The sequence below is a fragment of the Bubalus bubalis genome, chromosome 7 (assembly GCF_019923935.1).
Source record: "Bubalus bubalis isolate 160015118507 breed Murrah chromosome 7, NDDB_SH_1, whole genome shotgun sequence".
Classification (NCBI taxonomy): Eukaryota; Metazoa; Chordata; class Mammalia; order Artiodactyla; family Bovidae; genus Bubalus; species Bubalus bubalis.
Window position 1 is genome coordinate 92,138,459 of NC_059163.1, and position 13,374 is coordinate 92,151,832.

At 45.3% G+C, this 13,374-nt stretch overlaps 2 long non-coding RNA genes across 5 annotated transcripts; one reads left to right on the plus strand and one right to left on the minus strand.

The window, feature by feature from the left end:
* Positions 1-1,825: 1,825 nt before the first annotated feature.
* On the plus strand, positions 1,826-11,052 carry LOC123334489. Of its 4 annotated transcripts, none has more exons than XR_006552450.1 (4): positions 3,409-3,747; positions 4,055-4,239; positions 6,345-6,486; positions 10,953-11,052. It is a non-coding gene; the product is annotated as an uncharacterized LOC123334489 (long non-coding RNA). The 4 variants fall into 4 exon arrangements; XR_006552449.2 differs by lacking the exon at positions 10,953-11,052 and adding an exon at positions 7,854-10,938; XR_006552451.2 differs by lacking the exons at positions 3,409-3,747; positions 10,953-11,052 and adding an exon at positions 1,826-3,402 and having other exon boundaries at positions 6,345-6,642.
* Positions 11,053-11,163: 111 nt separating this feature from the next.
* Positions 11,164-13,072, minus strand: LOC123334488. Its single transcript, XR_006552447.2, has 2 exons — positions 12,201-13,072; positions 11,164-11,641 (listed from the first exon to the last, which is right to left on the minus strand). It is a non-coding gene; the product is annotated as an uncharacterized LOC123334488 (long non-coding RNA).
* Between the last annotated feature and the right edge of the window lie 302 nt (positions 13,073-13,374).

The window sequence follows — 13,374 nt, forward strand, 5'->3', positions numbered from 1 at the left end:
GGAAGATCCCCTGGGGAAAGGAAAGGCTGCCCACTCCGGTATTCTGGCCTGGAGAATTCCATGGACTGTATAGTCTATGGGGTTGCAAAAAGTTGGACACGACTGAGCAACTTTGACTTCAGTTCACTTCAGAGTGCACATGTGCTCAGTCGTATCCGACTGTTTGCTACCCCATGGACTCTAGCCTGCCAGGCTTCTCTAGTCACGGGCTAACTCATCTTCTTCTGTAGCTATTCTTCATTTTGTGAGTCTTAGAGGAAGGCAGAGACCTACTTCCCATCACAGAAGCCAAAGAGGACTGGGGATTCCATCTTCTCATCTGCAGACAGCCAGCACATGGTCACATAGCCAACTGGAAGCACCGAGTAGGGTTTTTAATGTGAAGGGGGAGGGGCAGGCTCAGTCGGTGGAAAACAGGAGGATCCAGCAGTGATGACCACCGTGGGCAGTGGAGGAGGGGCTAGCACAGCGTCCTAGCTCGATCTGCTGCCGGCCTCACTTGGCTCTTGAGTATTCTCCCCACCAGACTCTCCAGTCTCCTGGTGATGGTACAAGTCACCCAATAATGTTCCAACAAATTCCTCTTTTGCCTACGATAGCCAGAGTCGGTTTTGGTCATTAGCAACCGTGAGCCCTGGCTGATACATTCTCTTCCTCCCACATTCTCCCAGATGGCCTGCTCGCAATCATTGCTCCCCTATCAAGGTGCCCAGCTCTCTCTGTGCACCCTGAGGAAGCAGGACTAGTGGAGCCGTCCTCTTTCTACACCTGGATAGGACACATCTAGTGATGCTGGTGCTCCCGGCGGTGTATAACCACATCGCCCCACTGGCTTGTACTCAGTCAGTACCCGACTTTCTCTGATATTATAGTTAAGCCATTATCGCCCTCATTCCATAGTGCATGTGAGTGTTTTAATCTGGAACTCCTAGTTCATTTCCAGTAAGAATTTCTCTGTCTTGGGGGAACCCCAAACACCCCAATAATTAGGTTCCTGCCCATTTTCTCCTATGAATGAATCCTACCTCACACCCTATACTCATGAGTGAGTTTCCTGCCCCCCTTTTCTATTCTTATGCCCCACCCCAGGGCCGGAAGGCCTGCTGTGAATCTCACATTCCAGCTGAGTCTCCAAATGACACGGGTGACTATCCACCCCTCATGAACACCACCCGATGGTGCAGCCATCATCGAGTCCCTTGCTCAGCCTCTGCTTAAATGCACGTGCTGGATGTCAGGCTCTGGAGATTGTTGTTCAGTCACTGAGTTGTGGTCGCCTCTTTGAGACCCCGTGGACCGCAGCATGCCAGGCTTCCCTGTCCCTCACTATCTCCTGGAGTTCGCTCAAACTCTTGTCCATTGAGTCAGTGATGCTATCTAATCATCTCATCCTCTGCTGCCCCCTTCTCCTCCTGCCTTCAGTCTTTCCCAGCATTAGGGTTTTTTCCGATGAGTCGGCTCTTTGCACCAGGTGGCCAAAGTACTGGTGCTTCAGCTTCAGCATCAGTCCTTCCAATGAATATTCAGGGTTAATTTCCTTTAGGATTGACTGGTTTTGTCTCCTTGCTTTCCAAGGGCCTCTCAAAAGCCTCCTCCAGCACCACAGTTCAAAAGCATCAATTCTTACTAGTGGCTTTGGACACAATGCCCATTCTTGTCCTCACAAACTGACCTTCTAATTTCTCTTGAGCTTCAGGTTGGAGTCAGACCAGTCAACCCCATATTTCAGTGCCTTTTCTTAATTGGTCATGGACATAGAGAAATGGGGATGGGGGGGAAGAGGAGATTACATGTGTTGGGTGCTTATTATAGACCCACCTTATTAAAGGTCCTTGCATACTTTATGTAGATTATCTTATCAGCTCTCTACCATAGACATGACTGCTCCAGTTTTCCAGATCAGGCAACCACATCTCAGAGAGGACCCAGAGTGCTAAACTAGACACAGGTCTAACCCTCTTCTTGGCCTCACAGTGGCTTAAGCTGAAAGAAGCAAGGAGCCCGGGACCTGCTCGGCCAAGCCTTCAGTTCCCTCTCCAATTTCTCTCCAAGAGAGCAGAGCCATTTATAGGCACACATGGTCTGCAAACTGAATTCTGGTCGGCAGCTTGAATGACTTCAGCAACCAAGCTCTTTCTATAAAGTGCTTACAAATAGAAAAATTGTCCCATCTGAATTTTGTTTTATTGATTCTGCCAAATAGGAAGGCAAGAATAAAGGTCTGGGAAATCCACAAACTCGAAAATTGGTGTCTGATGAGAGCTGATGGTATCTTCTTGGAGGCAGAGCAATGCCAGCAGCAGTGGCCTAGTTTTGTTTTGAAACCTCCCTTCCTGGAACCACAATTGCTACCGCTTTGGTGGCAGAAGGAAGATGTTTACCCTTCACAAAGACGGCGAGCTTTCCAGCCCTTTATGTAATCTCCTGGGCCACCAAGGGGCCAGCCACGTGGTGTCTGCAGATGGGGAGAGAGGCCGACAATTCTCATACCAGGCATTCCTCCACTGTCCTTCCAGCCTGCGTAACAGGTCGCTCCCCTTCCTTCCAGAGAACCTGAGGCTCCACCACTGACTGCCAACTCCCCAGTCAGGCCTGACAGCAATTTGTAACTCAGCTTACACAGGCTCTCCTACTGTCTGCGTTTTTGTTTGTAAAATGAGCAATTTGCTGTTGGTCGCTTGGCTCCTCTGTGAAGTCGGCCGCGAGGGCGGCTCACCCAGGGGGACAGCTGGGCAGTGAAAGCAGAGGGCGATCCCCTAGCGCTTGGCCTGCGCCTTTCCCCTCCTCCTGGATCCTGCAAGTACTTTTGTCACATGGAGGCATTCTCGGTTCTCCATGTGTGGTATTTGCAGCAACAGAGAAATCAACCCAGAAGGAAGGGTTTTGATGAGACATTTGGGAGGTCTGGGCAAATGCAGTGCCCTTCTGGACAGCTGCTTTCTTTGGAAAGACTTGTCTTCTTTTCTGTGAGATGAGGCCCGGGGTGTGGGGAAAAGAGGTGGCAAAAATTTGTCCTAGCTCACTCCAGGGGTGAAACACACCGGCTCACTCATCAAGTGATAAAGACATGGTGAGGAAATCAGAAACCACAGCTGACGCTTATTGCCTCAACGGCCGCGACATTATCTCACCACTCATTTAGAACATATGTTCAACAGCAGCATTGGGGTGCGGGGTCTCAACTGTGCTCTCAACACAGAGGGGAAGAGGTGAGAAGCGCTGCATGGAGGAGGCTTCTGTGACAAGTCCTCCAGAAATTCAGAGACCCGCCTTCCCCTCCCTTCTTCCTCCTGATGCCATCACCACCATCTCCACCACGTGCAAACTATTTTGTCATCAGGAACAGTGATAAACACGCGTGGCGGTTCCAGCTACCTGTGTTCCACGTTGGCCGAGGGGGAGGTAATGGTACCTTCCTCTCCTCCCTGTCCCCTTCCCCCAAACGCTCCATCCAGAGGGAAAGGTGCAGGAGCACACTCTTAGCAAGCATTCAAACTATTTCATGAGAAGACCACACTTGGTTCTATTCTGGCCTCCCTCATGGGGGCGGGGGCGGCACGGCACATCTTCAAACGCCTGCTGGCTTAAATGGTGACAGCTGCATGCAGCGGGCTCGCGTACAGCCCGCCGGGTGCAGTGGGAGATAACTGCAGGGTAGAACTTCAAAGACAGACCCACTGCACTCATTCCAACAGCCTGGGGCTGCCGCCTTCAGCTGCTGACTCCCTGCCTCCCTGCATGCACCAAGTGAGTCGAGGGAAACTCAAAAATCGGACTTTGCCTGTGTGCCTGGGGAGTTCCGATGCAAGGAGGCAAGAATGAGTCAAGAGACGTATCTAGGGCTCTCTGCAAAGCCCTAATTACATTTGTCCTAGACAAACGTTTTTTTCTTGGATAGATAGTGAGGGGAACCAACTCATCCTAGCACTTGAGTTTGACCAAACGTTTATGTTTGTAACAGATTATACATTTTACAGGCTGAAAGTGAGTTGAAGTCTTTATTTTGTAAACGTGTGCCTTGCTACAATGTCATCTGAATTACCCATCTTTGCAGAAATCACTTATTAAAAGTTGGCTCTATGTTAAAATGGATGGTGGCCTTTGATCTTCAACTGAGGAGCCGTTATGGGAGAAACTGTCACACGGAAGATTCAAGAGATGACTTGAAATCCTCGGTTTCTTGCAATGGGTAGCACAGATGGCTGTTTAAGGAACCACATTAAAGAGCCACCATGAAAGGTAGTTATTTCCTGTCTTCTCCATCTGCAGGTCCTAACGAAATGCACTCCAAGGAGCAGACTCAGTGTGACACTGTGTCATGTGTGGCTACTGATGCTTTGGGTGAGGCTATTCCTTTCTATAAATTGCCTCCTGCTGCCCTACCATCCAGCTTGGTCCCTGGTTCTCCTTTCTGTCAAAGTCCTAACTGGCACATGGGCAAGTTCGTATAACCTCTCTAAGCCTTGGTCTTCTCATCTGTGAAATGTGAATGAAAGCATCTTATAATAAAAGTAATAAGTATGTTTTGCTTCAGTTACATTGAGTTGGTTCTGCAATGTAAAAGAAGCTACTTGCAAAAATGAATTTCCCCGTAGTACATGTTCGTATGATGCGATATATATAGAATTCAAATGACAGAAAATAACAGAGCCAATCATGTCTTAAGACATGGGGAAAATATCACACTGTGCTTGTTCTGTGAAAGGAGCAAAGGCTTTGAAGAATAAGACAATCTGTGTAAGGTGATTAGTGTGTCACGTGGTCTGCACTTAAGACACTGAAGTCACTATCCCGTTCACTTCGCCTTTGTTCCCACACCAAATACCACCTCCGTTCTGAAGCCCTGTCCAGTTGTTCCAGTCAGAGATCCTTTCTCCTTAAGCTCCATGGAGTCACCTTGCCCTTGGCACTGATCGCCGTATACCTAGGATTGCACTAATGTACGTCACATTTTATATCACACTATAATAAATACTTCCCCTTGTCTTGCGTCACTTAGGTTGAGTTGGCCCTATAACTTGAAAAGGAGCCTAACTAATAAATTATGACGTATTCATATGATAGAACATAATATAACCTGAACGAAATGTCTGAAGACACAGGGAAAGCATTTTGTAACTAAGTGAAAAAAGTGGCATAGAAAACTGTAATACAGTATGTTGGCAAGTAAAAGGCTATGGTTTTTCCAGTGGTCATGTATGGATGTGAGAGTTGGACTGTGAAGAAGGCTGAGTGCCAAAGAATTGATGCTTTTGAACTGTGGTGTTGGAGAAGACTCTTGAGAGTCCCTTGGACTGCAAGGAGATCCAACCAGTCCATTCTAAAGGAGATCGGTCCTGGGTGTTCTTGGAAGGAATGATGCTAAAGCTGAAACTCCAGTACTTTGGCCACCTCATGCAAAGAGTTGACTCATTGGAAAAGACTCTGATGCTGGGAGGGATTGGGGGCAGGAGGAGAAGGGGACGCCAGGAGATGAGATGGCTGGATGGCATCACCGACTTGATGGATGTGAGTCTGGGTGAACTCCGGGAGTTGGTGATAGACAAGTAGGCATGGCGTGCTGCGATTCATGGGGTCACAAAGAGTCGGACACGACTGAGCGACTGAACTGAACTGAACTGAATAGAACCCCCCAACTGTGTGTATATACACACATATATGTTCAAAAAACCACCAAATAATAACAAATATTTACGATTAACAAATAGTAACAAAAATTATTTGGTATTTATTATACCAAATAATAATTGCATATTATTTTAGCATATGTTTGTAGCTGATATTTTATTGCTTCTCTTCATATTTTTTTTTTTAATTTTCCTATCTCTACTAAACAGAAAAACAAAAAGGGTAAATTGTGAAGTATGAATGTGGGGTTAAAAACACACACACACAAGGAGTTAGGGAGAATTTAATAAGTTTCTAACTTCATCTGGTTCTTTCAACTCACACTTTTAGAACAAACTGTTTCAAGTACGAGGCTCTCATAAACACAACAGGAGAAAACAGACTGAAGACAGGTCCTGGCCTTAACAGGCTTAATATTTAGCTGGGGAGATGAGCCATACAAATGGGAATGGTGACACTGGGGAGCGGTAGGGGAAGACGCAAGACGAGTGCTTCTGGGAGCAGGGGCGGGACTCTGCTGTGTCCACCGTGCTAGAGGAAGGCTTAGTACAGAGGGGCCTTCAGGACTCCTCAAAGGCAGGCTCCATGGCCATGTGGATTGTTACACTTATTGCTTAAAGAAGTCAGGGATGGAATGATTACAATAAACTCATATAATCTAGCATTTTTATTTAAATCATTCATTTCAAATGTTTTCTGCACCTACTTTTTTCCAGAGTTGCTAGCAAGCAGTAACATCCCTTGAGTGTGAATTCCACAAACTTCTGGTGACTTAATGTGAAATGCAAGCAGCAGGAAGAGAAAAAAAGCAGACCTGAATGTCCTCAACCAGACTTTCCTCCTCACAGCCCATGAAGAGTAAGAAAATCGGATTTTTTTAAATGCAAAAATATTTTCAATTAAGGTTAAATTTTATGGAAATTAAACTTTTCTGTAGTGTTTCTGAATAGAACGTTTATCTGATTTTCTCAAAGCTAACAGAAGTATTTTGGGCTTCCCTGGCAGCTCAGCGATAAAGAATCCACCTGCCAACGCAGGAGACGCAGGTTTCATCCCTGGGTCGGGAAGATCCCCTGGAGGAGTGTGTGGCAACCCACTCCAGTATTCTTGCCTAGGAAATCCCATGGATAGAGGAGCCTGGTGGGCTACAGTCCATAGGGTTGCAAAGAGTCACATAGGACTGAGTGACTAAACAACAGTAAGAGTAATTTAATCCTCTACTTTGTTCTAGCCAAAATTATCTGTCATTTTTGCAAAGCATCTTGAAATTTACTGTCAAGATATCCAAATTTACCTCATAAATAAAAGTGAAGAAAGCTCACAACTTTACTTTGAGGGAAATTGTATCCATGTCCAAAGTTCCTAGATTTTCTATTCTACTGCTGTTGCTAAGTTGCTTCAGTCGTGTCCGATTCTGTGCGACTTCATAGATGGCAGCCCACCAGGCTCCCCCGTCCCTGGGATTCTCCAGGCAAGAACCCTGGAGTGGGTTGCCATTTCCTTCTCCAATGTAGGAAAGTGAAAAGTGAAAGTGAAGTCGCTCAGTCGTGTCCAACCCTCAGCAACCCCACGGAAAACTCATGGCAAAGTTGGGAATCTCAAACCATGGCAAATCCAAACAGTTATTTGTTTATAACACATGTAGGCAGGGTGATAAGAAAGAGAAGTGATATCCTAACGATCCCTTACAAAGAGGAAATCAGAAGTGGTCACACAGAAGCAGAATAGATAGGCAGGTTGTTACCTTACCTGACACAATCTGCTCTATCAACTTAACCAGAGGTGAAATTTAGGCCACAAATTCACTTTCAAGAAAGTCAGAGGCTTCTCTGGGCAGGGCTAGACCTTTTTGGTACTTCCCACTAACTCTCAAGACAGAGATTTTGGCTTTCAGAAGGCTCTCCACATCAAAAAGTTTACTAAGGAAATACATATTTCTGGGTTCTGGAGAAAGCCCAGTGGCAATGTTTAAATGAAGACAATGCAACCATTAGCAAGTTTTTATCACGTTCTTATGTATAATCTTTGAAGGCGGCGACTCGATGAATTCTCATTTTGGGGCACAATCAGGCAATCAAGGGTCAGCGATGACATCCCAGTACTGAATTCATCCCAGCCCACAGTGCCAAACGACCTTCAAACAGAGTCAGCCAGCAGAGGCCAATGCCAGTAGCAGCTGAATCTTGGCTGCCGTCCAGGCCTCACCCAGCCCTTCTCCCTTCTAGGGTCCCCTCCAACTTCTGTTTCAAAGACAAGGCCAGAGGCTGCCCAGCACTCAACCAGAAGCTTGAGCAGACGTTGGAGGAGCTCAGCCCAAGGAAGCAGAGATTCACACGGCTTAATCTTATCACTCCTTGAGTTACAGAACTGAAACTATCGCCTCCAAGGCAGTTTTCTGAAAACATATTTTTTCAAGTCATTAGAAATATGCATAATATTATCAGTTACCATTTATAGCTTCTGTATTTCTAGTAACTGGCATTGTTGTTACTTCAGGCAAGCCAGAAAATAAGCATGCCAGGAACTGACAGGGTGTGTTATGTCACCAAAACAAAAGAGCTCATGCTGATAAATGTCAGGTTGGCTTCTTTGTGGGTTTCCCCTTTCCTTCGGCAAAGTTGCAGCTTTTGCCTTCTTTTCCACTCTCAGTATGGGCTGAAGTGTTGAGCAACTCAAGAAGCTGGACTCTTTCCAAGATATCTGCCTTCTAAAGCTATCAGGCACATCAGATGGCCACGACTTTACCAGATACAAGGACTCCGGCCATTTCCTTTGTCTTAGAGCCAGTAATCTAGTAATGTTTTTAAATAACGGATATTCTTGGGTGTCTTGCTCATCTGGCATATTCATCGTGTAGAAAGGAAAAGACAGAATCTTTTTTTGCCACTAAAGACCTGGGTGGTCAGGACTGCCTGAAGGAGGGGAGGACAGAGACTTTCTCAAGTAGCAATGAACAAACAGAAATAGATGTCAGGAGGAAACGTGAAGGAGGAGGGCGGCTGGTGATAAAACTCTGAAAGAGGAGGTTGCAGAAAGCCTCTCCCTTTAGTCCCTCCGCCTACTAATCTCTCCCTCTTGATCACTGTTTCTTTTACCTTTTGATTTAATGCCATTGCAGACAAAATAGGAAAAGGCATTCTCTGCCAGGGCCATTTACATTGGCTTTCGTCTTCCCGAAACCTAATATACGTTACTGCTTTTGTAAAAGAGGAACTAATATTATTCCTGGGTTTGCATAAATGTGTGTGTGTGTGTAATTTGTTTATACTGATTTCTGCGCCAGGTAGATGCCCACATGCTGCCTGAACACAAACGAGTATGCACATATATTAGACATATACAACTACCTACGGTTGTAAAGACTGCTAGACATTGACTCCAGGTTTCCCTCCCTCTCTTCCTGGACACTATGGAGGAAAGCCACTGTCTGGCCAGGGTCATTCACCTTGGACTCTTACTTGAGCAAGAGATTAACTCCTGTTGTGTTTAAACCATAATACAATTTTGGTTCTACTTATGTAGCAGTTTAACCTAACTTGCAAAAGCCCACAGTCATATATATAAACACACACGACTTAGACCTACCACATAGTACATGACTCTAACCGTCAATACACCACAATGGTAACTTGCATGGCTCCAAAAGTATGAGAATAATTTGAAAGGAGGCTTATGATGGTGCAAAAGCAATGTTTCCTTTGATAGAATTTAAGCATGATTAACAAGCCAAACACATTTTTAGAAGTTACATATGAATCAACTAGGCTTTCCTAATTTTGAAAGCTCGCTGGAACACAGATGATTCCCGTTTGGGCCAGAATTGCATTAATCTGCTTAGACTAAGCCAGTTTTGACAATGGGAATGATATTAAGCAGTCCTAAATATTTCTGAAATGCAATTCTGTGAGTGAGCATGAACGTAAATACGCATACAAGCACATCTAGCCACACGTTAACAAGAGAAAAAAATACTGTGTTCTCTCTGTTAAAAAAAAAGTCTCATTCTTTTAATCTGTTTATCCCTGTTAAAGGAGCCAAGTGAAGATTATTGAAATTAATGCTTCACATGACCTCACAACACAACCTACACAAGTTAGGAGCAATGATGTTAACCGAGTGTCCACTTGATTATAAGAAAGCATTTGGGGGAGACACCCATTGCATTTCCACGAGCCAGGCAAGCAGTCTGGCTTAAATCTTGTAGGCTTAAATCCTGGCAGCAATATTATCAGAAATAACTCTCACCTCTTTCAATCAGAGATCTGAGACTTTGAAGTAATGCTCAGGTTTATGAAAGCCAAGGAAAATGGAGGCGGGGTCTTTGTCTGCTGGAACTGCATGCGAAATTCTAAAAAACCCACCGATCGTCATTCCCAGGAACAGAACTAGGAAGGGTGAAGAGAACTTTTGCCAATGTTAGTTTTCTAGAACATGCCTTGGGCATAGTAGTGAGAAAAAAGAGAGGGAAAAATCAACTGGTGAGCATTACTGGCTGCCAGACAAGATTCAAATAAGCTGTTTAGCCTTTGGTTTCAGCATTCCCAAACATCATAAAGATTTCAGCTCTTGTAAAAGGGGAGCCAATTGTTTACAATAGACTATTCTGGAGGGAGTGGGTGTGTCCCAAGAGGCAAATATTTGCCCATAGGAGGTAATAAAATTGTATTAAGCTCTTACCCCACTGCTGTACGTGGTCATCAATGTGATTAGCTCACTCAAGTCTATTTTAAGATCCTGACAGGCACAAACATTAACAAGAACCTGGCATTTCTCCTTAAGAATATATAATCGACCTTTCAAGTCCGTAATCTTGTTTATCAAAGCGGATGGCAGGGATTTATGCAGAATAGTTTGCACACCTCTTTGATTTCGGCCCCCTGAGAACCCAAACAGGCATCCCACCCAATCCTGTTTTATTTTCGCCATATCCTGTGTTGTTGAATGGGCCTCTTGTAAAAATGCAATGTAAGGCCCTCCCCTTGCAGTTTTTTTCTGAAGTTCTGAACAAGTCTTACATCAGTTTTGTAAAATGTGCAGTTCTCTTACATTCCTCAGGCAGACTTTAAAGGTCACGGTCCTAAACAGTTAGGGAAGTCTGTTTGCATAGACAGGGACCCACATGGATGAAAGGAAGAAAGCAATTTAATCGACAGTTAAGCTGTGTGGGCAAACACAGCATTCCAGAAAATGGTGGATAGAAGTGGGTGGGAGTATGTGGACCTGGATTCTCTTAATCAATCACTTTTAACTTGTGTTACAATTTTTAAACTAAACCTTCCAGCAAAAAAAAAAAAAAAAAAAAATGCACTCTTTCTTCATTACAGCAATAGTGAAAAAGAGCCAGAGAACTTGTGAACTACTCAAGATGAACCTAAATGACAGTGGAAGAGCTGGAAAATGAAACAGGATCAGGACCTGACTGCCCTCATCAGAGCTAAATCCAGTCATTAAAACTCTCCTTACCATTTCTGATTCTGTGCTTTAATTGTTGAGTTCAGCCCCTTCTCATCTCACAGTATCTCCAAGCACCATCAAGGGAAATAATTTTTTTAATCAACAATCATAAAACAATGTTTCACATAAATATCCACGCTTTCAATTATCTTTCAAGTTAGTTCAGGTGCTAACGAAAATCCTAACCACTCTTTCTATGGGGCTGAACAGCGTGCACAATCCAAAGAAAGACACCAAAGAAGAACTCGGCTCTGTTGCTATAAAACTAATAAATAGTGCGATAAACACAGAATGCATTCCAGAGAAAGCCTGTGCACGGAGGTTAGATGCATGACTCAAAGCAGCAGGCTCCCAATACCAAGAGTAGTCGGAAGATCCGGGTGTGAGGCTAGGAAAGGGATTACATGTCATAAGAAAAAGGAAATTATGTTGATAATGATTCCTGGAGTCAGTGCCAGCAACTTCAGCCAACTTGCCTGGAGCTTCATCAAAATGTGCCAAATGTAGGTCCCATGCTGCCAGGATTAAGAACATGTCCCACGAAGATCAAAGGAAGACCCTTGGAAAATATATATATATATATATCAGTACAAATATGTCCCCCAACTATGAGATCTCCAGACTGGTAGACTTAACAGATAGTAGAACCATTTCCCAGATTACTGTTTTAATATGAAACTGGGGCTAATCCTTAATACTACCTGAGCCCCGTGCGTTCATTCATTCATTGACTGTTACTTGTTGGGCACGCACAGCAAGATATTTTGCTCTTTCTGTTCAGGATCCAGAGCTGGGAGACGGGATAACAGGACTGCATTAAAAGATACAGGCTCAGGTAGAATTCAAGTGGTTGGCCAGTCAGTTACTAGATGTGTTAGTTAACCTCCCTAAACCACACCCATTTCACAGGATCGTTGTAAAGATTAAACAAGGATTTGTGTAAAACACTTGGCAGAGCCCCTGGCACACAGAAGTGCCCAGTCCATGCCCAGCCATTATTTCAGGCCAAAATTTCTAGAGTATGGGCAAAGTTTCTGAAGAAGAAGAAAATACACTAGAGTATTCCCAGGTACTTAACACTCTATCATAGTTCCTCTTTACACGCACACAATACTCACAGAACTCTCAGGCTTCCTTCAAATAAATATTTGCAATGAAGTGTGTTTACACATGTGTGATCAGAATCTTTTTTTTTTTCCTTCAACAGTCTGGGAAAGGAGAGAGCCGGATTGTGTGGGGCCAACTCTGGACTGGCATTTGAGCCCCAACAAATACCATATTGTCTGTGCTGCAAAGAGGCTGCCGCTGGCATCTCCGGGAGAGTATTTACTCGCTTCTAAATTACACCATTGTCCACGCAAGGAGAAAGTCAGCTACCGAGGGGAAAACAGAGGATGGGAAAACAGTTCTTTTTGACAGGAAGAGGAGGGTTCTTCCGCGCTCCTGGTGTCGTGAGGCAACGTTCAGTGATGAATTTTCTCGGCAAAGCCTGGGCTCCCTGAGCTGGTCCTCACTGGAGCTACCTGCGAAACCTTTTCCTGAAGTGACCGACGTGGCTTTTGCAACCAGTTAGCACCTGCTCTCAGAACTCGATCCCCTTCCCTAATTGGTTTCAAGTGGAGCCAGGGGATCAGGACTTAATTAGCAGCCATACAGCTCATACTGATCGGTTCCCCCCTACTTCCCCGGGGCCCCGAGTTTGTCCCCATTTGGAATCCCTGTGCCTGCTGGCCATGTGTGTCTGCAGTGTTCAGGCAGCAGTGTTTGGGGCAGCACCGGGCAGGGTAGGGACCCCCCTGGTGGCAGCTGGTCTCAGGCCACCCTCTGCACGTGCCCCTCACCCCCTATCCTAGCCAGCCCTGCACCTCCTCCTTGCCCCACTTTGGAGTCGCCCGCTACGCTGGAGCCCGTCACCTCGGCCACCCTGACTAAGAGGCTGACTGGAGTGGGGTCACCCTCACAGGCTGCTGGATGGGCCACGGAGGCCTCAGCCCCTTGTCTTTGCTGGCCCCTGGGCTGCTGAAGAAGGTTCTTGTTTTTGTTTTTTTTTTTCTTCACCAAGAGAGGAAAATGCCTCCTGCTCTGTACCAGCTTGAAGCCAAAATAACATGTTTTGGCAACCATGATTTGGCAATTAGGGCCTCAGCGCACTGAAAGCATTCTTCCATGCAAAATATGCCTTGGAAAGAAAACACTAAACCACATCTGAGTGAAAATGTAGGAAGTGAACAAAGGGGTGACAAAGCAGTGAGAGTCAGGAAGGGGGAGCATTGCGGGGGTGGGGGGCTCCGG